At 39.5% G+C, this 23,379-nt stretch overlaps 1 protein-coding gene across 1 annotated transcript in view; it reads left to right on the top strand.

Annotated features, from left to right (window-relative positions):
- Positions 1 to 23,379, top strand: part of LOC143269826 (uncharacterized) — a 179,669-nt gene that overhangs the window by 92,941 nt on the left and 63,349 nt on the right. The gene's annotated exons all lie outside the window — the stretch shown is intronic.

The following is a 23,379-nucleotide window of genomic DNA, read 5'->3' as shown; positions in this document are numbered from 1 at the left end:
TATGTGTATATGCAGTTATAGTGTTTTGTCTGTGTTGCTCCTTTTAATCACAAAACCTTTACCAGTTGTATATATTACATATAACCTAGAGGTCAGTATGTCCTATTCCCATCTTCTGGAGCATGTTAAGAAGAAAGAGAGAAAGAATTTAGTGTAAGATCTAATGGTCAATTTAGATACCATAGACACAACCTATCACAAGGAACAATACAAGAAGTGCATCACTTAAATATATCAGAAGACGAAGTTTGCATGACTCACAGAAAAAGCTGGTAAAGCTGAGGATATGTTGTTAGAGGTATGTATAGGCATGAAAATGAGAGAAATAGAACCTGACAAGAGAGAGGGAAATCTGTAGGTCAGCAAGATCCACTTTATTACTGTGCATGGCCTTACTCAAAGGCTTATTTTATTTGGAGTAATTTTGGACAAGAAAAGCATGAATCCAGGAGGTCTCATGGTATATAAATGAGAATTGCTGTGCTCATTTTCATGGACAGGAGTAACTAGGCTCACTGGAGCAACTGAAAACTTGGGTGTGATTTCAGTTAGGATACTGTGGGGCAGCCCATAGTTGTTGAGATTGGTCATTTTGAAGAAGTTGAGGAAGACCTGGAAATTCTCAAGGTTTTTTGCCCTTCAATAGTGAGTGTATTAAGCTTGCTAAGTAATGTAATAACTTTAAACACTGGGTGGCTAAAACATGATTTTCTTAACTTAGAAAATTTTCCTAAAACATGTTTTATTATATTATGCCATTTTATAGCTGAGCATACATAATTTTAAGGGAGAAATAAGAAATAACACAAAAATATTTTTATTATATATAACAGGTAGCCAGAAGTTTCTCCAGTTCTGCATGGCCCAGTGGTCTCTTAGCTGCCTACAAATTAATCACTCAGAGGCTTATATTAATTATGAACTGGATGGCTATTGTTCAAGCTTCATGCTAGCTAGCTCTTATAACTTAACCCATATCTATTAATCTATAAGTTGCCAAGTGGCCATGGCATTACTGGTCTGCTGGCATGTTGCTGTTCACAGCATATTGGCATATTCACAACATACAGAAAGACATCCACAGCACTTCTCCCTGTCTGTGTAATCAAAAGGAAAGATTTAAACTTTAACATAGTAAAACTATATATAATAAAATAGTTATCAAGCAAGAATTACAGTTACATTATCTAGTCTGTTTTAAGTTGGCAAAATTAAAGAAAAGATTCTATCATCCATCCTATATTTGTGAGTCTAAAGTTTCATATCTAATTTATTTTTTATCATAGCCAAGGAAAATCACGACTAACATAGTTTTAAAGGAGAAATAAGAAATAACTTAAAACTTTTTTTTTTGTTAAAAGTTTATTTTTTGTAAGCAGGGATGTTATGTTATCCAGAAAGTATTCTTGTTTTTGAAGTATCAACAAAATTATTATTATTATTATTATTATTATTTATTTTACAATACTATTTGGTTCTACATAATAGCCACAGATTCCCTTGTTCTCTCCCTTCCAGCCCCCCTCCCCTTCCCCCAGCACACCTCCCATTACCACCTCCTCCAGATCAAGGTCTCCCCGGAGGACTGGGATCGACCTGATAGACTCAGTCCAGGCAGGTCTAGTCCCCTCCTCCCAGATTGAGTCAAGCATCCCTGCATAAGTCCCAGGTTTCAAATAGCTAACTCATGCAACGAGCCCAGGACCTGGTACCACTGCCTAGATGCCTCCCAAACAGATCAAGCCAATCAACTGTGTCACCTATTCAGAGGGCCTGATCTAGTTGGGGGCCCCTCAGCCTTTGGTTCACAGTTCATGTGTTTCCATCCATACTCTGGTGATGGGATGGCCATAAACCCCATCCAAGGACTGAGGAATCTGGATGCATACATCCACGGCTAGGCCCCGGGTGGAGCGCTGGGAGTCTATTGAGAAAGAGGAGGGTTTATATGATCGAGAATTGTTGAAACCAAGGTTGGATAAAGCACAGGGACAAATAACCAAATGAATGGAAACACAGAAAGTATTCTTAATGTGACTAACCTTATGTAATCACACATGTGTTTGCTTAAAAGTTAAGTGACATGTATACTTAACAGTTTGCCTGTTAGATATGTGTAGTCTGTCTCTGTGGTGATATTATATTTGTGCTTTAATAAATAAAGCTTACCTGGAGATCAGAGGAAAAAGCCAACCACAACACAAATAGCACATGGCTATTTAATCCTATCACTTGGTAGTCAGGATCTCTATGTGTTCAAGGCTGCACAGGAAACAGAGGGTGTGATGGCACATGCCTCAAATTCCGATGCTAGTTAACCATGGAGGTCTGTACAGACAAACAGGAAGTGACAGAGCTGGGCAGGGAGAGGAAGTGATGTATCTGAACAGATAGAGCAAATCAGATGGCAGAACAGCAGGGCATATAGGTGTGGATAGACAGAAAGTAATGTACATTTGGAAGCTGCTGAGCTGGTGAGATAAGGTTAGCTGTGGCTTTCCCTATTTCCCTGATCTCTGTAAGGCTTTCACCCCTATATCTGGCTTTGTGGTTTTTGTGTTTGTTTGTTTGTTTGTTTTTTAGTTAGACCGTTTAGAAATTCATCTACATGTTTCAGATTGTTTAGATTTGTATTTCTTTATGACAAAAATACTGAAAAATTATGTTTCTTTCAAAGTGCTATAGCTACTTTGGAGAAATATCTATTTACTTGATGATATTAAGTTTAGGCACTTATCTGGTAACTTAACAGTGGTATTTTACATAATCTGAAGAGTATATACTCATCAGTTGTGTGATATGAAAACATGTTACTACAGTGAATTAACTGTCTTTCTACATGTTCTGCATTCTCATTTTCTTTCCATTGATGATGATGTTCTTTTCATGTTGTTACTATGTGGTTGTTGGTATTTTAGAAGTAGGATTTTACTAGTGTTATAAATGGGATAATGAGGGGGAAGTTTAGTAAACCTGGAGAAATTGTGAATAAACCAGGTTAAGAGTGTGCTCTATCATGAGGTATCTCTACAGAGAACATTCAGTATAACATAACCTATGTTATGGCTTTAATCCCCACAGCTTGCCTCCAATTAGCAAAATCGCCTGAACAGACATCCTCCTTATTTTTGGACATATCACCTTTAAAGTGTAAAGTGTTTTTTCTGCCTGCTATTCACTAACAAATCTGAGAGGACAAGGGAATAATGAAAGGACAGACATATGGAAATAAAGGTTGGATTGAGTGGGCTCTGCTTACTCTGGTGAAGAACATCAACTGTACAAGGAACCTTAATGCATTTATTTTGTACATCTTGATCCTGGATTGTACACAGCTAAACAAGAAGGCAATTTGTGGTATACAGATCAACATGGAGGCAAGTTTAAGTAATCTAGGAAAAAGGTCTCCATAGGGAAATAATCTCAGGGTGCAATTATCCTGGGAGGAAGAAGTAGTGTTTGAGAGTTCCTCCATACACTGTTAACTCAGTGTAAGTTTTTGCTGTCCACTGAGCCTTACCTTGGGAAGATTTTTCAAATCATATAGATCTGAGGTTTTATGTTCCTTGACAAGTTACTGCCCATAAAAAAAAAAACAAAGCAAATTTGCTCAGGGATTTGCTAATTCTCCACAATTTAAAAATTTTACTTTTTGTTATTTGTTTTGTGAGATGTTAGTGTGTTCTTGAGGTAAAATCATTGTGTACCATCCATTTGCCTGCAAACCTCATGATGTCATTATTTTTCTCTGCTGAGTAGTACTCCATTGTGTACCATATTTTCTTTATCCATTCTTCAGTTGAGGGACATCTGGGTTGTTTCCAGGTTCTGGCTATTACAAATAATGCTGCTATGAACATAGTTGAGCATGTGTTATTGTATGATTGAGCATTCCTTGAGTATATGCTCAAGAGTGGTATAGCTGGGTCTTGAGGAAGAATGGTTCTCAAGTTTCTGAGAAAGCTCCATATTGATTTCCAAAGTGGCTGTACAAGTTTGCATTCCCACCAACAGTGTAGGAGTGTTCCCCTTGTTCTACATCCTCTCCAACATAAGCTGTCTTTGATGTTTTTGATCTTAGCCATTCTGACAGGTGTAAGATGGTATCTCAGTGTTGTTTTAATGTGTATTTCCCTGATGACTAAGGATGCTGACCAATTCCTTAAATGTCTTTCAGACATTTGAGATTCTTCTTTTGAGAATTCTCTGTTTAGTTCTATAGCTCATTTTTTAGTTGGACTGTTAGGTATTTGGATGGAACTAGAAAATATCATCCTGAGTGAGGTAACCCAGACTCAGAGAGACAAACATGATATGTATTCACTCATAAGTGGATATTATATGTAAAGCAAAGGATAACCAGACTGCAACTCACAGCTCCAGGGAGGCTAGCAAGTGAAGAGGACCCTAGTAAAGACAGAGGGATCACCCAGTGACAGAGATGGATGAGAATTACATGAGCAAAGTGGGGGTGGGGGCATAATGTAGTGCATGGGTTGGGGGAAAGAGAGCTTAGGGGAGTGGGAGGTCATAGCTGGATCAGGAACAGAGTGGGAGAACAAGGAAAGAATTACCATGATAAATGAAGACACCATGGGAATAGAAAGAATCGGAGTACTAGAGAGGTCCCCAGGAATCTACAAAAATGATTCCACTATAGACTATTGGCAATGGTTGAGAGGGTGCCTGAGCTGACCTACTCTGGTGATTGGATGGCCGAACACTCTAACTGTCATGATAGAAATCTCATTGAGTGACTGATGGAAGCAGATGCAGAGATCCATGGCCAAGCTCCAGGCAGAGCTCCAGAAGTCCAATTGATGAGAGAGAGGAGAAATCATATGAGCAAGAGATATCGAGACCATGATTGGAAAAAGTACAGAAACAACTAGCCAAACTAGTGGAAACACATGAACTGTGAACCAATAGCTGAGGAACCCCCATGAAACTGGACTAGGCCCTCTGGATAAGTGAGACAGTTGTTTAGCTTGAACTGTTTAGAGGGCTCCCAGGCAGTGAGAACAGGACCTGTCCTTAATGCATGAGACAGCTTTTTGGAACCTAGTGCCTATGCTGAGACACTTTGCTCTCCCTTGGTGCAGAGAGGAGTGGATTGTACCTGCCCCAACTGAATGTACCAGGCTCTGCTCACTCCCCATGGGAGACCTTGCCTTGGAGGAGGTGGGAATGGGGGGTGTGGGTTGGGAGGAAAGGCTGGGGTGGGAAGAGGGAGTATAAGGGAATCCATGGTTGATATGTAAAGTGAATAGAAAAATCTCAATAAAAAATAGTTGTGTACATTGTGTAGCTTTGAACACAAGGGTGAACATGGGTCTAGAGTTTATGTTTGTATCAGCTGTCTCTCTACATTACTCTTCCTAATAATTTTATAAGATTCAGTTTCTGACTGAAATTTAGTTAAATATTTTGGGCACCAGACTTCCATATATCTATATCTGTGGCGCACTAAAATAAATCATTCAGACATCATCCAAATTACTCCCTCAAACTTCAAGCTCACATTTATCTATTTTAAAACCACTGAGTCCAATTATTGCTCCTCAAAATCACGTGAATGTGAGGGCATTCACTGTGTCACTCGCATTATACAAACATTGGCCCCCCACAAAACTAATTCTACCTCTGCTACATGTATCAAATTGAAATATTCCCCACTATGTAATAGGAACTCCATGTACCCTGCCCTTCCTTGCTAGAATTTTCAGCTCACTTGATAGTAAAGGTCATATGCAGGTGTTCTGTGACTTCACTGTACAATAGCCATGCCTAATTCCTACCTCTCCTCCATATTTTACTGATCTTACATTCTCCCTGTGTTTCTGTCCCTTCATTCACTCTCTTTTACTGTCTGATATAGGTAGGTATTCCAGCAATGGCACAATTAACAAGACTTGCAGAGACATAGGTTGCCAGGTAAAGCAGAAATAAGATCACCAACACAGAGGATTCTTGTTTCTGGGAGACATTTCTAGGAGGAATCTTCATTTCTCTGGGAGTTGATGTCTAAATAGGCACAATAATGGAAATGGAAGGATCCAGAGGACTTTTATATACCCAAACCAACGCTCACATTGCAGAATCCTGGTTGGGGCCATTCCATCTATAACTAGTACTAGAAAACTTGTAAATTTTGCCTTCTGTCTGACCCAGAAAATGGTCTCAGGTTTTATGCAGATGGCCAAACTCCTTCAAGTTACCTTTCTTGGGGATACCTATCCAGTATGTTAGAAGATCTCTACTCAAGTTAATATACATGAATGACAATGGTGGGGAAATACTTGTATGTGGCCATATCTATACTGCATTCATGAGGGCTGCTATTGAATGAAGGGACTAAGACTGCCATGACTAGAACAGTTGGAATCAACAGCAGTTTCTACCTTCTCTAGGAGTAAGAGGAAAGGAAGATTGTGCTCCCATGGAGCTGTGAGGTTTGATCTTGTGTGTCCATTTAGAGATTTCTCCTGAATAATAAAGGGAGGAGGCAAGTATCTGGGAATAGATCACACAAAAGCAGATACCAGAGGGCAGATACCCACTTGATACAACTGGTAATTGTTAATGTGGACAGCCGCTGCTCTGCTTAATCATGTCTTATCCCACTGTCAGTTCATGGGGCATGAACTGAGAATAGCTGAGTGTAACTCCCTAAGGCTAGGCTGATGATAAAGGAAATACAGTTCTCTGTTTATTCAGCCTGAAGGAGTTTTGAAGTTCACTGACATATGAAAAATAAAATATACCAAATTTGCTTTGTTTCCAAGGTGGGCAGGTCCTGGAATTCAAGAGGAGATGGTTTGAGTGACTTAGGGGGGAAGCTTCTGTCCCTGTGTAGGAAATATTTGTTGGTGGCCTTCCACTCTGAGGTGATTTGTCAAGAAATTGCATGGATACTAGAAACTAATACTTGGCTTTCATACCGATATGAGGAAGTGAGGCACGATCATCCTGCCTCAAATTCCTTATGACCACAGTTTCTATAGTGTTGTTTGGGACCTGTGCCTTTATTTTCCTGTGGGCTCACTATAGGAAGTGAAGTATGACCATTGAGAAAGGGAAATGGTACACCAGGAGCAGGGTGTTTGGCTGGACTGTCTGGCAGATTATAGATATGCCCTGCCAGATGTCCCTACTACACATGTGCCCCTTCTTCCCTATTTAGTGTATAAAAAAGTGTATAAATATGTTTGTCTTGCCAAAATGACTAGGTTATACAGTTCCCCATGATGATTTTGGAGAAGGGAAGAAAATGGTTAAAAAAATATAACTATTGAACCTAATATGTAGCTCAGTGGCAGAAAGCTTAACGGAGTACATGAAGCCCTAGGTCCTCTTTGCAGTAAAAGAAAAATCAATCCATAAATTTACTTTTTCTAACAGAGACTTACCAGTTTATCTGGCCTTGTGACTCTAACTCTAAGATGGTTAAATCATGGAAGCTCATGTGTATTTGCACCAGTTCAGAGACAGGTGTTAGACAATCTCCTGCCAGTAACATACAGAAGAAAAGAGGAATCAGCCTGCTTGGAGATTGGAATTTTAGGACTTTCGCTGTGTCTTAATGCTTATTCGTCTTTAAAACAACTCCAACCAACCCACCATTTTTAAAATCTAAATATATTGGAATGGTATTTTTTTCTATATTGCTGTCTTTGTTTTTTGGCCCATCATACACTGAGCATTTACAAATTTGTTTTCATTTCCCTGTTGATGTGACATAAACAAGCTGGGCACTCCAACATCAAGAGAATTCAGGCAAATGAAGTAAATTATTGAGTGATTGCTTATTTACAGATTATGAATGGGAGAAGAACGTTTCAAGGTGACACGTACTCCAGGGTTCCCAGGTGTTTTGTTTGTCTGATTTTTCTTTTTCTTTTGAGTGATAGATATTACATAGGAAAGGTGGGATTAAGGAATTGTTTAAGGATACTGGAATTGGATAAAGGAAGGATTTTCAGAGCATCTCCTGCAAGTAAAAGATGTAGGTACAACAGCTCAGTCCTGCAGTGTTAGGAGAACCAGAAGCATTTAAGCACTGCATGTCTGAAGTCAGACTGCAGTTTTCTGAGCACCTAGGAAGATTATCTTCCCATTTCCTTGATTCTCATAATTAAGAGTGATGTGATCTAGTTTCACTTCTCTCCTGATCCTCACACTACTTTTCTACTTAGACACTATCCCTAAGCTTAACCTCCATTCTGGTCTGTACAGCTAGGGCTTCTCCAGTGGTGAGAAATCAGTAATATTCTAGTGGTAGGAAAATACTTGCAAATGTCTACAGGTCATGCCATGCATCACCCATGCTATGGAAATAAGCCCAAGAACCTCATTTGTTCCTCAGAGTAATTTTTTGGTCAAATTGTAAATTGCTTTGCCATTAGGAGGAGTTTTAGGCAGTATTTTCATCTCTCACCAAAAGAAGGAGCTTTGTCAGCACTTGAGGTGTGTGGGTTGTAATGACAAAACCAAGGGTGCATTTGCCAATGAAGTGATGCTGTCATTGAGGTGAGAAATGAGGGAGGCAACCGAAGCAATGGTGAATAATGGAGCTTTGTTCTCAGAGGATATATTTACATGTGTTTTTTCTCTAATTCTGTTCAGGGTAGATAGTGGCATGAACATGGCTACTATGTGGGGTCGTGAGAAACACCACTAATGTGAGACCACCAGGACGGGGATACACCTCTCTGATAAATCACAATATGGCAGCTTTTCTTCCATGCGTTATCAGTGGCAGTCCTAATTGATAGGTGAATGTCTGCTGTCAGCCCTGTGCATCACACATCAGAGAAAAACAGTATCACTGATAACTACTTGAGGCAACATGGCTCCTGTTGTCTATGATAACAGACTTGTCACCGGGAAAACTGACAGTCCTGAATGAGGCTGCTTGTCTAAGTTGGGAGATGTGTGAGAAAGGGGTACTAGGCTACCATCTCAGAGGTATTTTTTGAGGTCCTGCCAAGAGGGATTAGCCACATGGTGACTTGAAAAGCAATAAGGGTGACAGAGACAAAGATATTTAACCCATCTTTGTCTTCATGACATATTTAAGTGACATATTTATTAACACGTCAGAATGCACAACCAGACAAATAGACAAACTTTTAATGACACAGTTTTTGTGAGAAATAGACAAATAAAAACTTCCCATGAAGGGGATATTTTGTTACAAATTTTAATATTGCCTGATGGTCATTCTATAGATTCTGAAATAAAAGAGATTAGTTAATAGAATAATTTTAAGATATAGAAAAAAAAAGAAATTTTAGTGGGTCTTGAATGCTTTGTAGTCAGGATTGTAGTTCTTTAGGAGACAGTGAGAGGCAACATTGTGGAAATGTGGTGGTTCGGTGGGGAGGAGGTGAAAGGAAATAGTGAGAAGGGGCCTGCCCTTGCTCAGTCTGTGCAGCCATGGTAGGCACCATAAATGTGTGCGTGCGTGTATACAGAAATATGTGTAATATATATATATATATATATATATATATATATATAAAAGCTTCTTTGATTTATTTGTGAATTTCATACCTAAGTACTGAGTGATGTATTTAAATTATTTCCACCATTTCTTCGACTACCCTTGTCCATTCCATGTCTTCTACATTATTTATCAAAAGGTTACTACTACCTATAAAATACTATTATTTATTACATAAACAATTGTATACATAACTACTTACTCATGTATATATTATGTCATTATCATATGTATATGTGTATTTGCATGTGTATGTATGTATGTATGTATGTATGTATGTATGTATGTATGTATATATATGATATCTTTTTACTGAGTAGCCTAGCATGGGTCTTGTTCCTGGAGAAGAATAATTCTCCCTCTTTTAGCATCCATCATTTACCTGTAGTTTTTTTTTTAGCAAAGTATCAGATTTGATAGTTTTTCATCTGTGTTGAAATACTAACTTATGGTGTCATTGTGCTAATCATTTTTAGGTAGGAATGATTTTGATAGATCATGTGTATAGACATCCTATTTTATAGGATCTTATAATCTGTTTTCCCAATTTCTTCAATGTTATCATTGTCTTGGAATAATTGTGAATTTCATGGAATCAGCAATGGGGTCAGACATACCACTGTCAGTTGTCCTTTGAAGTTTGCTCAGCTGTGGAATTCTGTAGTAATCTCTGTGCGATACAAAATGAAGGTTTTTCTGGAGTTGATGGCTAAATGTGTCTATAGATATGAAGAAAGGTATTTAGAATGCATATAGAAATTATACTGCTTCAGGAAAATCAGCAGCTGAAGGTTCATCTCCTGATACCACCGGCCATGTGTAGTAGGCTTGGTTTGCTGTATCAGACATAAAATCTTTCCCTAGAACCATTGGTGCTTCAGGTGGGCATTATTCAGTTCCCATGAGATTGTAGGCTTTCTATAGTTTTTGTTGTAGTTGAAATCTAACTTTAAGGCATGGTGGTCCAATAAGATACAGGGGGTTATTCCAATGTTTTTGTATCTGTTGAGATTTGCTTTGTGAGCAAGCATGTGGTAAATTTTTGAGAAGGTTCCATGGGGTGCTGAGAAGAAAACATAGCTCTCTGAACAGATGAAGATAGATCTCTTCTGTATCCCAGAATCTAATCAATATTTATATGTATAATTTAGGTATCATTTGGCTTTAAAGGGCTTATTGGGAAATGTTATCATTTATACTATTTTCTACAGAGAAAATATTTTACTGTTTAAAATAATCCTGGACTTTTAAATTATAGCCTCTTTTTATGTTCAGGCAAACTGAGTATTATTTCTCCTGTAATTGTACATAAAATGTTTTACATTTTAAAAAAGGACAAATGCTATATAATTGTATTACATGAAATATATAGAATATACAAATTCACAGAGACAGAAATATTAGTTGTTATCTCAAGACAGAGAAGAAAGGAATATAGAGCAATGATTTCCTAAGTACAGAATCCCTGTTTTGTGTGATGGAAAAACCCCACAAGTGGACAGTAGTATCAGGACATAATATCATGAATATAATAAATCAATACAATTAATGTAATTAATTAATATCATAAATATAATTATTGAATGAATACTGCGAATGTAATCAATGAATACCACAAATGTGATTAATATCATGAGTGTAATTAAAAAATAAATTAAAAAAATCTCTCCCTAGCCATGATATAGGTCTGAAAAATTCAGATGAGGCTTTAAGCACCAAGCCATTAATTAGCCCTTCTAAGGGCTAAGATTTGGCAAATTATAACACTTGAGAAATGTGGTAAAATCATGCTGTTTACCTTGATGTTTTGTATTACTGTTAGCTGCAGTGTTTACATTGTCATAACATGGTGGTGAGGAGTGGAAAATTAAATTAAATAAGGGACTGTCTCAATGATCTTAATATTGTAATAAATTCTTAAATGAGTCTTATTGTAAAGTACAACAAACAGAGGAGAGGATTTTGACTGATGCCTGAGATGGAATACGTAGGAGAGTTCTCTGTGCTCTTGTTACATTTTTATGTGTGAGGCTCACAGATGAACAGCACAGATACTTGCCCATATCCTATTTCAGTGCACTATTGAGAAAAGAAAAGTTGAAACTGGAGGAACAAGGAGGACAGAATCATAGCTAGGGAGGAAGCAGAACAGAGTTACTTAAAACGAACATCAATGTTGTTCTTGAGTTACATTCGTTAAGTTATATTTTGCCTTTCAGGTTATAATATGCACATCAGGTAGCAACATGCTCACGTGGAAATAGGAATCTTGGATACATTTCCAGAATACACATATTAAAATGCAGGTGTACTGGTGTTAGCATACATGAGGAAGGGGTGGTGACATAAAAGTCCTCGGGTTTTACTAGCAAGCTAGGCTAGACTGTTTAGCAAATTCTGTTGATTGGAGAAATACTCTCTCAAATCAGCTAGTTTTAAGGTACAACTGCATTGAACCAGCACTAGATTGATATGTAGGCATAGTAGCACTCATTAGGTGCCATCATTTGTGATCGTATGCACAATTCTCTTATATGTCCAGCCAGTCAAAACTGCAGTATGGCTAGAGGCAGAAATCCCGAACCCCAACTCCTATTAGCATGGCTATTGGTATTTAATGAGCAGATGAATGAGGAGCGTCACATTTTCTCGGGGATGCTTTTCTTGAGAAGCTACATATGTTCGGTAGATGGATCTATATCCATGTACACATAGGTGCCTTAATTAAACTGAACTCCTATTAAAGGGAAAGTATATGAACTTAAGGTGGAATAGTAATAGTGGTGTATGGAGACGTATTCTAGTGTGGAAAATGGGGTGGATTTTTCCAAATACACTATTTCATATATTCATATTGAATAAAAAATTATCAGTTGCACCTGAAAAATAACAATTGTTGCCACTCGCCTATAGACTAATGTGAAACCATACATAAAAACTAACAGAGAATTGTTGAGAACATGCATATATTTTAAGCATTTCTTTTCTAAAATACATACCTCTAAAATAATTTATCATTTGACATTGTGAAATACTCTATGCTAAAGGTTATATTTTGAGCAGGACTTAAAAGCAACATTTCTTTATCCAATCCAAGAAACATTTTGTACAGTATTCTAAAAGAAATAAATACATTATGTAGTTTATAATCCAAGCATATAATCATTGCACTTAGGGAAACCGACACAGGCAGATAATAAAGAGGCAGCAGCCAGCTGCGCACGGTAGCCCAGAATCACAATCAGAAAGATGCAGACAGAAAGGAACCTTTTGTAGATAGCGAGGATCCAGCAGCGAGCAGCCAGATATGTGATCAGCCCCTAGGCACCGCTGTCTGGTCCTGTCTATTGTTAATCTATTTTTAATTGAGAACGAGCGCTCAGGGCAAATTGCATTTCCCCCTGTTTTCCACTTTCACTTTCCCTGCTCTTGCTGCAAAGCACAGGGAGGAGGGAGAGAGAGATGAATCAGCAGCTGCGGTGGCGATCTCCAAGGTTACCACATATTTGCTTTCCATCCCTGCGTTTGAGATCTTTCTCCTGATTGGTTCTTAGTCCTCCTTCCATTTAAATGTACACAGTCTTCCAATCAGAGGCCAGCAGAGGTAATAAAAGTCTCTGCAGCTGAGGTTTTTACCAGTCAGGCTCCTGGCTAGATTCCAGGTACCAGCTGGTACCTGATCTAGCCAAAGCCTGACTATAAGCTGCTAAAGAGAAGGAAGACTGCTTCTGAACACTGCAGGTGACAGAGCCAGTGAATCACCATAGGCAGGGGTTTGCTGAAATTCCCCACACTCCTGCTCTGAGTCACAGGCTCAGCTCCTGCTTCCTGCAGGAAATGTGATCCTGCTTCTGAAGTCCCTGATGCTGCTTTAATATCTGTCATCCCTGTCTCAGGCTTGTAGTCCTGCATCATCTTCAAGGAATATGATGCAGTTTGATATCGGTTTCTAACAGAGACCAGGGATGTGCTGTTCCTTATACCTCCTTGGGGGACCCACTGTGAAGGACTGCTATGGCAAGGACAATTCTCACATGGCCCCGAATCCCTCTGAGAGCTTTGACGTTTAACAGCTGCAGACACTAACTTACTTGTCTCCCAAGAATCTCTGTGGGCAAAGAAATGTAATACTGTCAACGTTATTTCTTATCATCTTGCTGCCTTCTAAGGTCTCAGAGGTTCAAATTTTCAATCTGGGTTCCTTAGTAAGGCTTAAATTTTCATTGCACTTTAGCAAATAATAGTCTTTATGGTTTGTTCTTTCTTCCCTGTGTGTCTATTCTTTCTATGAGGTTCTGCAAGGCGCAAGAGTATTAGAAAGTCAATTGTCGCTCTGTGGTATCAGACTACTGTTCTGTACACTCATCAAAAGAAATTGCCCACCAGATTTCCTTGTCACTCTTCTTTGACAATAAATTTCCACTGACTAACCAGTATCTCCTCATTAGCAATATGTTTCAACCTGTAACTTCTACATCATATGTCTTGTTCATTTATGAAGTTATACTGCTTCATGTGTATTGCTCCTTTCAATCACAAAACCCTTTTTAATTGCATATATTACATATTATCTGGACTATTTCCATGTCCTATGTAATTTTCTTTGATCCAAGTTTCCTTTCATGAGAAGCATCTGAGTAGGAAAGAGTTTAGGATGAGAACTGATGGTGAACTAAGACACAGACGACTCAACAAAGCACAAGCGGCAATGCAGGTATTGCATCACTTCGGAATATCAAATCAAGGACTTTATATGCATTACAGAATGATGCACTGATAGAAAAGCTGGTAAAAGTGCGTGTATGTGGGTATAGAAATAGATATACATATACAAGTGAGAGAAATAGAAACAGACAAGAAACAAATAGAGAAGTGAGAAAGATTCCCTTCATTACTGTGCACAGACTTATTCAAAGATTTCTGTTTTGTAATAGCTTTGTATAGGAAGCACATGTCAAAATCAGAGTTGATATGCTTATTTTCATGGGCATGAGGAACTAGGCTCATTGGGGCAGCTCAAAAGATGGATCTGATTTCAGCTCAGAGTTTAGCACTGTGGACCAGTCCAATGATGTGGGTATCTGATGAGTCACTTCAAAGAAGATGGAAGAGGCAGAGACCTGAAAATTGTTGAGAGTGTTATCACTGTTCTTACTTTGAATTCTCCCTTTCACTCAAATAGTGATTAGATTAAGCCTGATAATGGCTATAGTAGTTTTAAATACCAGGCAGCTAAAAATTAATTTATTAACTGATATAAAAAATTTCTAAAGCATATTTCATTATACCCTGTCATATGATAGTGAGGCTTTCATAATTTTAAAGAAGAAATAAATAGTAAGACAAAAATATTTTATTCCATATATATAAAAGCTTATTTTTTGTAAGTAGGAATGGTGAATTTGCCAGAAATCAAGCTTAATTTGACTATCATTATATAATCACACATGTCTTTGTTTAAAAATATGCCCCAAGCTCCTTGCAGTGATCTCCACTCCATCCTTATAACCACCTGCAGAGAGGTTGTTAGACCTTAGAAAGACAATGCCTCCAGGAGTCATATGGACTTTTGTAGAGAAATACTGCATCAATATATCATATGACCTGCACAGAAGCTGTCAGGGTGGGGAATGTTGGATAAGGATATAGGAAATCATTTCACCGAGTTGGATATAAATTGACAAAAGATCATTTTGTTGTGTTTATGAACAACTTACATCATTTAATATATTATTCATACTAATATATGTCAATAATTATACAAGAATTTACATGGTTTAAATTATTATTTCATGTTTAGTAGTATTTGTTTTCATTTTTATTTAAAAAAATGAAGTTGATGAATGCATGAGTCAAAGGTAACACTTACTCCAGAAGGTTTTGTGAATGTGGACTCTTACACAAGCAAAGCAAGATCATGCATGTTTTTATGGATACAAGAACTGGATAAGGAAAGCATTTTCATAGCACCCCTGTTGTTTTTAATGTGGTGGTGCTGTGTTATTCATTAAGTGGTGCTGTTGCTGGGCAAGAAAGGCCATGAGACAGGACAAAACCCAGTAACCGAGCTTTATTAGGAGAAGGAAGGAATAGAAGAGAGCATGACCAGGCCTGTGGAAGACATATGTAGAGAGAGAAGATGGGGAGGAGAAGGAGAAGAAGAGAGAAGAAGTCTGTGTCCCCCTTCTTATGATTCCCCTGCACATGCTCATATGGACTTACAGAGATATGCTATGCATATGCATAAATTGTGTGATCATCATGCACTCAAATTACGCACACAGATTACATAGAACATAGAACAACCCCTTGCTTGGCTACTGAAATGTGCATGTGCAGTCATAAAGCTGAGGGAGTGGCTGGGAATTCCAACATTCCAGACTCTTTGCTTATTATAAAAAAGGCAGGTGAACAGGAATAAGGGTGCTATGTCTTCTGAAAACTGCTTCAGGCTGACATGATGGGCATTGGTTGACTCTTGGAGTGGGTAGGGAAGGGGACTTCTGAGGTGGCCAGATGTGCTGGTGGATTGTCATCTGCTGCTCTGGAGGCATCTGACAAGGTGCCATCCAGGTGGATTCTATGGAGCTTGAAAGAATTTTTAAATATATTAAGAAGTAGCCATGGGAGATTTAAAATCTTGAGCTGGTAACCATGATATTTTAATGTATTAGAATTCTGCTATATTGTTTAGTGTTATTGAGGGAGAGAGAAAGAGAGGCATAGGGGGATACTTGGAACATGCTTTTAATTTTTACCTGAGATAAGCCTTATCTGAGACAGGTTATTTTGAGGTACCTGTTTCCTTTATTAGATCAATATCCAGGAGACCCAGGTGATCAATTGCTGAGGGCTAACAGTAATAGATTGTTATATTAAAGTCTGTTGTTTGTAGAGTCCAGACCATTTTGTGTCTGGGGGTGTAAATACCTTTGGACTGTTACAGTTCCTCACTGCTTGGGTATACTTGATGGTTCTTGGACTCCAGCTCTTGGGTGGTGCTGTAACAATTAGCTGAGTAGTTAATTAGAAGAGGGAACCAAGAAGAAATACCTTGTGGGGTAAGACCTCATTCTTCTGGAATTGGTGACAAGGCAGTAGATTATGGTGTCCTCTGGACCTTGAGAGAGAGCAGGGTCCTGTCTGTGTCACTGTGCATGAAGAGAAGAACTGCTGGCAGGTCTGGAGTGAGGCACATAGAGGGAGCAAATAAAACAAAAGCTTCTACCTTAGCTGAAAAACCTCTTCCCATTAGGTACCCCTGAAAGGATAGTTAAGTGGTGGGGTCTGGTGAGGTGAGTAAGGCTGTCCCCCTACCCCAACAATAGGGAAACAAGAGGGAGAGGAGGGACCACAAAATTCCCTCAGGACTGACTAAGTGGCTCGGTGTCCAAAAGGAAGGAAATGGATCACCCCATGCTGCATCCTGGGTTCCCTGTGAGCCTGTGGCCAAGCCTAGGAGGTCTGCTGGAGGTATTTTTTTGATGTCCCCATGCCATGAGGTGCATGAGAGCAGTCAGCTGACCAGTATTTCTCTTGGTGGCACTTCAGACAAGGCTCAATTGATGGCCTTCACAAGCCCAGTGGCCTTTTCTAGGATACTTAAAACAGGTACTTTTATACAGCCGCTTAGATAGCATGTGCCAGCATTTGGTCGTTCTGTTCATGTGATTTCTCATCTCTCCTTAAGTGCCACAGCTGAGACTTCAGCCTGTGGGGTCAGGGGCCCTCTCTCCAGATGCTTAATTTAGCCCTGATGTTTGGAAGCTCTGGGAGACACGAGACCGATTTTTTTCTGTATCTTGAATTACATTATTTTTTTCTCTTTTTTAAGTTTACTGGTTTGAGGACAGCTTTAGGAAGACATGCCAGGAGGCAGGTTGTAAACTGATCTCTGGCTAGAGAGCCATCCTGATTATTATAATCCCAATGTATTTCCTGATCAGAAACTCATTTGCATGAGTCCTAGCCTGCTTCCAGACCTGTCCATGCTACTCAGGGTAGCTTGAGAATGGGTGACAGGAAGAGTGGAGGTGGGAGCCAGAGTTGGGTGGGAGCAGCCTGTGTGATACCGAAGAGCATAGCAGAGGTCAGATATGTGGAGGTACTTTGAATGAGACAGGAAAGTGAAGCAACAATTAATGAGGGAGTGGAGTGTGCAGAAGAAAATTTTACCTGTTCTTTTGTCTCTATTCTGTTATGGGGGCATAGAGTGGCAGGAGTATGGATAGTACATAGGGCAATGAGAAATTTCAATAATGTGAACCCAGTGGGGCAAGGAGTGAAAAAAAATTAGTCATTTTTTTCTGTGGTATGCTGTTGCAGTCCTTATTTATGGGTTTTATGTTTTTTATTTGCCTCAAGCATCACACATGAGGGAAGAAGTACCAATGAGTAGCCATTTAGGCAACAGGTCTCCTGGTATGTGTGATAAGAGATTTGTTTTTGGGTAAGCTTGCAGCTCTGTGGAAGACTGCTAGTTTAAGTTGGGAATTGTGTCAGAATAGGAGAAAAGGCAGAAATCCTTGGTTGTGGCATCTTCTATAGTGGATGAACTGGATAAAGTAAAAGAAATGGAGTTGTCCACTCTGTTTTTTGTTGTTGTTTGTTTCTTTAATCTCTAAAAAATTAAGAGGCCCCAATTAGACCAATAATAAGGAGCAAACCTTGGTACCCACAAACCAAGGAAGGAGTCATATATCAGTAAGGAACAGCATGAGCTAGAAAGAAACAAAAGATACCCTTAAGTCCAAATTGATACAGAGAAAGGGGAAATCGGTGAGTATCCATGTAGATAGTAATCCTAACTATGGTCAGATTCCAGAGGTACTTTTAATGACAATTATAATCAATGACATTTTAAAACACTGGGATATCAGTATATACAGAAAAGCTTTAACTCAACAAAGAAAAAAATCTCTCACAGCCTGTCTCTTTGGGCTGTGAGATATTGGGGAAGAAAGGACTGGTCAGAAAGCCGTGGAAGTAGAGAAACTGAGCTATCTAACCACTCTACTCACATTGAGACAAATGCTACATAAAGTGAGGTAGTGCAAGAGGAATGTCTCCCTGATGAATGGTTTCATACAAGCCATTATAGATATTTGTGCATTTCCAGGGAAGATCCCTCGCATGTCACAGGGTGGAAAATAGTAGAGCTGGTACAGGTATGTCTGTGGGAACCAGGTATAAGGAAAGCAATGGATGGTGCTTTTTGTCACATGAGCTGTCTGAAGTAAAAACTTAATAATAACTCAGCCAGGGTGTCTAGACTAGCATGAAGATTTACTGTCTTTGATGAGATTTTTCAAGAGGCAGTATATTTATTTACTTATTTATTTATTTTCATTTTTCTTTATTAAGAAATTTTCTACTCACTCTACATACTGCCCACAGATTCCCCCCTCCTCCCACCCTCCAGGCCTTCCTTCATAGCCACCCCACATCCCCACATCCCCCAAATTAAGGTCTCCCATGGGGAGTCAGCAGAGCCTGGCACACTGAGCCTAGGCAGGTCCAAGCCCCTCCCCACTGCACCAAGGCTGCGCAAGGCATCACACCACAGTCACCGGGCTCCCAAAAACCTGCTTATGTTCCAGGGATAGATCCTGATTCCCTGGTGCCGGGAAGGCTCTCAAAAATCCACAAGGATGACCCCACTTTGGAGTGCTGACAGTAGTCTAGAGAGTACCTGGACTGGTCTACTCTGGTGACCAGTCTAGTGAATACCCTAACCGTCATCACAGAGCCTTTGTCCTGTGACTGATGGAGGCATATGCAGAGATCCATGGCCAGGCACCAAGCTGAGCTCAGAGAATCCAGTTGATGAGAGAGAGGAGGGATTCTGCAGGCAGGGAACATCAAGATCGTGATGGGAAGATGTGCAGAGATGGCTGACCACACTATTGGAAGCCCATGGACTGTAGACTAGTGGCTGTTGAGCTCCCATGGGACTGGACTAGGCCCTCTGGATATGGAGGCAGTATATTTATAATGTATAGAATACCTCTCTAGAATTAAATGATTGAAACCAGCAAATCTGTAAAATGGAAATGCAATCTGGAGAAGGTAAGAGCAGGGCAATCAAAGTAAAAGGTGTCCCTGCTATATCAGCAAACAAAAGTGTCAAGATTTGTATTGAGCTTCAGTTCAATTAAAACAAAACAAAACCAACCAACAAACAAAACCAACAAGACAGAAAGCTACATTCTGTGCTAATCATATTTGGGGAGTCTTTAAAGACTTAGAAGGAATCCACGATAAAGCAATACAGGGACTTGATAGTGACATACCATTTAGGGCTGAGTATTCCAGAGTTTTCTCTCTCTCTCTCTCTCTCTCTCTCTCTCTCTCTCTCTCTCTCTCTCTCTCTCTCTCTCTCTCTCTCTCTCTCGTGTCTGTTTGTTTCTATATTTTCCCCATATACTGCAGGAAGAAAGAATCTTCTTCAATGAATGTTAAAAAAGGTACTGATCCTCTCTGGTTTTATGGATTGAATCTCTGTTATTAAAAATTTAGTCTATTAACCACATATAAGGGAACACATACCTTCTTTTTCTTTATGAGTCTGAGATAACTCACTCAGGACATTTTTTTCTAGTTCTGCCCATTTACTTCCAAATTTCATAGTGTCATAATACCTGTAATACCCCATTGTGCAAATGTACCACATTTTCTTTCTCCATTCTTCTGTTGAAGAACATCTAGGTTGTTTCCAATTTATGGTGCTCATGAGTAGGGCAGTGGTGAACATGTTTGAACAAATGACTCTTTGGTGGAATACAGCATCTTTTGGGTATATCCGTAAGAGTGGTATAGCCGTAGCCTGAGGAAGATTGAGCCCCATCTTCCTGAGGAACCACCACACTGTCTTCCATAGTGGCTCTACTAGTTTGTACCTCTACAAGCAATGTATGGAGGTTCCTCTTACTCTACATCCTCGCTCACATGAGCTGTCACTTGTTTTATTGTTCATAGCCATTATGGCAGGTGTAAGATGAAATCTCAAAGTTGATTTCCATTTCTCTGATGGCTAAGAGTGGGGAATATTCATTTGTTTCTCAGCCTTTTGATGTTTATGTATTGAGAACACTTGATTTATATCTGTACCCCATTTTTATTGGTCTCTGGGTTTGTTTCTTTTCTGTGATGTAGAAACAGGGTCATTGTGAAAGGACAGGTGATGTAAAATATACTTCTGGAAGCAGGTGACTTCAAGTAAAAGTAGTCTGTATAAAGGGGACTCCAGCAACTGCCTGATGGGAAGATTTCTTTTACAACTTAGATGTTAAAGCCTTTTCATAACCCACAGTACCCTTGCTGCCACCCACAAGGACTTGAACAGTGGGAGGAAGCAATAAAAATGTAAAAATAATATTTCGTCTTTCCTCTCAAATGCCTAAATGAGACAAAATTCCACTAAAACAAATTGTAAAGAATCCACTTGTCAGAAATTCAAATTCCTCTAGGGTCAGCACTTAATGAAATCAAACTATATACTCAGGTTTTATTTCTCCCTAGAATCGATGCAGTTCTTTATTAGCCAGTTGCATAAGGATTGGAGGCCAAGCTGTAACCAGAGGGAGCTCAGGATGCCTTGGTATTAGAACACTCTGGCCTGTGATTTCTTTTTGCTTAAGGGTGAACACACACCCTGCAACAGGAGAAAAAATTGCCTTGCAGAAAATTTAGTATCATGTGGCTGTTTCCTTGAGAACCAGGACACATTTCTCATAACTGCTTTTCTCTTCAGTTGTTGTCTGCTTGGCCTGTTAAATATTCCCACTGAATTGATCAAAGTCCCCAAACCACTAAACACAAATCACTCATCTATCAATGAGAGTTTTGATTATAATACAAGTCATTGCTACCTTATTTTATTTATTTATTTGTTTGTCTGTTTTGAGTTTTTTTGAGACAGGGTTTCTCTATGTAACTTTGGAGCCTGTCCTGGAAATTGCTCTGTAGACCAGGCTGGCCTTGAACTCACAGAGATCTGCCCACCACTGTTTTCTGAGTGCTGGGTTTAAAGGTATGTGCCACCACCGCCCAGCTGCTACCTTAGTTTATGTTATAATAAATTTTGAAATGAGAAAGATGTATCTGAAAGGAGAGTATAAAGTCTTGATTATAGAATTTAAAATTCTAATTAATTTCCCCAATTATATAGACTGTTTTTTTTCTTTTTTTAATTAGGAGGTTTTTTTTTTTATTATTTTACATATCAATCTCAGATTATCCTGTCCTCCCTCCTTCCACGCCCCAGCCTTTCGCCCCAATCCACCCCCCCTCCCACCTCTTCCATGTCAAGGTCTCCCATGGGGAGTCAGCAGAGCCTGGTAAATTCAGTTGAGGCAGGTCCAAGCCCCTCCTTCCTGCACCAAGGCTGTGCAAAGTGTCTCACCATAGGCACTAGGTTCCAAGTAGCTAGGTCCCGGTCCCACTGCCTGGGGGCCCCCTGAACAGTTCAAGCTAAGCAACTGTCTCACTTATCCAGAGGGCTAGTCCAGTACCATGGGGGCTCCTCAGCTATTGGTCCATAGTTCATGCATTTCCACTACTTTGGCTAGTTGTCTCTGTATATTTTCCTATCATGGTCTCGGTATCTCTTGCTCATAGAATTCCTCCTCTCTCTGGTGGATTGGACTCCTGGAGCTCTGCCTGGGATCCGGCCGTGTATCTCTGCATCTGCTTCCATCAGTCAGTGGATGAGGGTTCTATCATGACAGTTAGGATATTCAGCCTTCTGATCACCAGAGCAGGTCAGCTCAGGCACCCTCTCGACCATTGCCAGTAGTCTATGGTGGAGTCATCTTTGTGGATTCCTGGGAACCTCCCCAGCACTCTGCTTCTCCCTGTTCTAATGGCGTCTTCATTTATCATGATATCTATTTCCTTGTTCTCCTACTCTGTTCCTGATCTAGCTCAAGCCTCCAGCTCCCCTAAGCTCACTTTCCCCTGACCCTTGCCCTCCACTACCCCACCCCACCCCCAGTTTTCTTATGTAGATTTCATCCATTTCTCCATCAGTGGGCAATCACTGAGTCTTTCCTAGTGTCCTCCTTACTAGGTAGCCTCCCTGGAGCTGCGGGTTGCAGTATGGTTATCCATTGCTTTACATCTAGTTCCACTTATGAAACATACCATGTTTGTCTTTCAGAGTCTGGGTTACCTCAGTCAGGATGATATTTTCTTTTCTTTTCTTTTTGTTTTTGCAAGACAGGGTTTCTCTGTGTAGTTTTGGTGCCTGTCCTGGATCTCACTCTGTAGACCAGGCTGGCCTTGAACTCATAGATATTTACCTGACTCTGCCTCTGAGTGCTGGGATTAAAGATGTATACCACCACTGCCCAGCAGGATGATATTTTCTAGTCCCATACATTTGCCTGTAAACCTCATTGTTTTTCTCTGCTGAGTAGTACTCCATTCTGTATATGTACCACATTTTCTTTATCCATTCTTCAGTTGAAGGGCATCTAGGTTGTTTCCAGGTTCTGGCTATTACAAATAATGCTATTTGTACCCAGTTATGACAATTATATACTGTATTTTTTAAGATTTATTTTTATTTCTGTGTTTGTGTCCATGTGAGTATGTCACAGATGAGCTATTTGGAGTCTGACTTCCCACCTCTAATAAGATGGTGTCCTAATAAGCACTATGTAGAAACAAATACAGATACATTCATTTTGCTTTCTGCTGAATTTTCCATAGCTTTGATTTTGGTCATTCCTCTGCCTCTAAGCACTGCTGTAACAAAATTAATCAGTTTTTCTTTGTGTGTCAGATTATAAATGATCACCCTAGCTTGGCTTGATGACTATTTCCATAATCACATGGAAGAGCAAGCAAAGTCAATAGACCCTTACCTGAGT

Source organism: Peromyscus maniculatus, chromosome 1, assembly GCF_049852395.1.
Source record: "Peromyscus maniculatus bairdii isolate BWxNUB_F1_BW_parent chromosome 1, HU_Pman_BW_mat_3.1, whole genome shotgun sequence".
Taxonomy (NCBI): Eukaryota; Metazoa; Chordata; class Mammalia; order Rodentia; family Cricetidae; genus Peromyscus; species Peromyscus maniculatus.
Note: the sequence above shows the minus strand (reverse complement) of the source record. Positions and strands in the feature narration are given on the sequence as shown.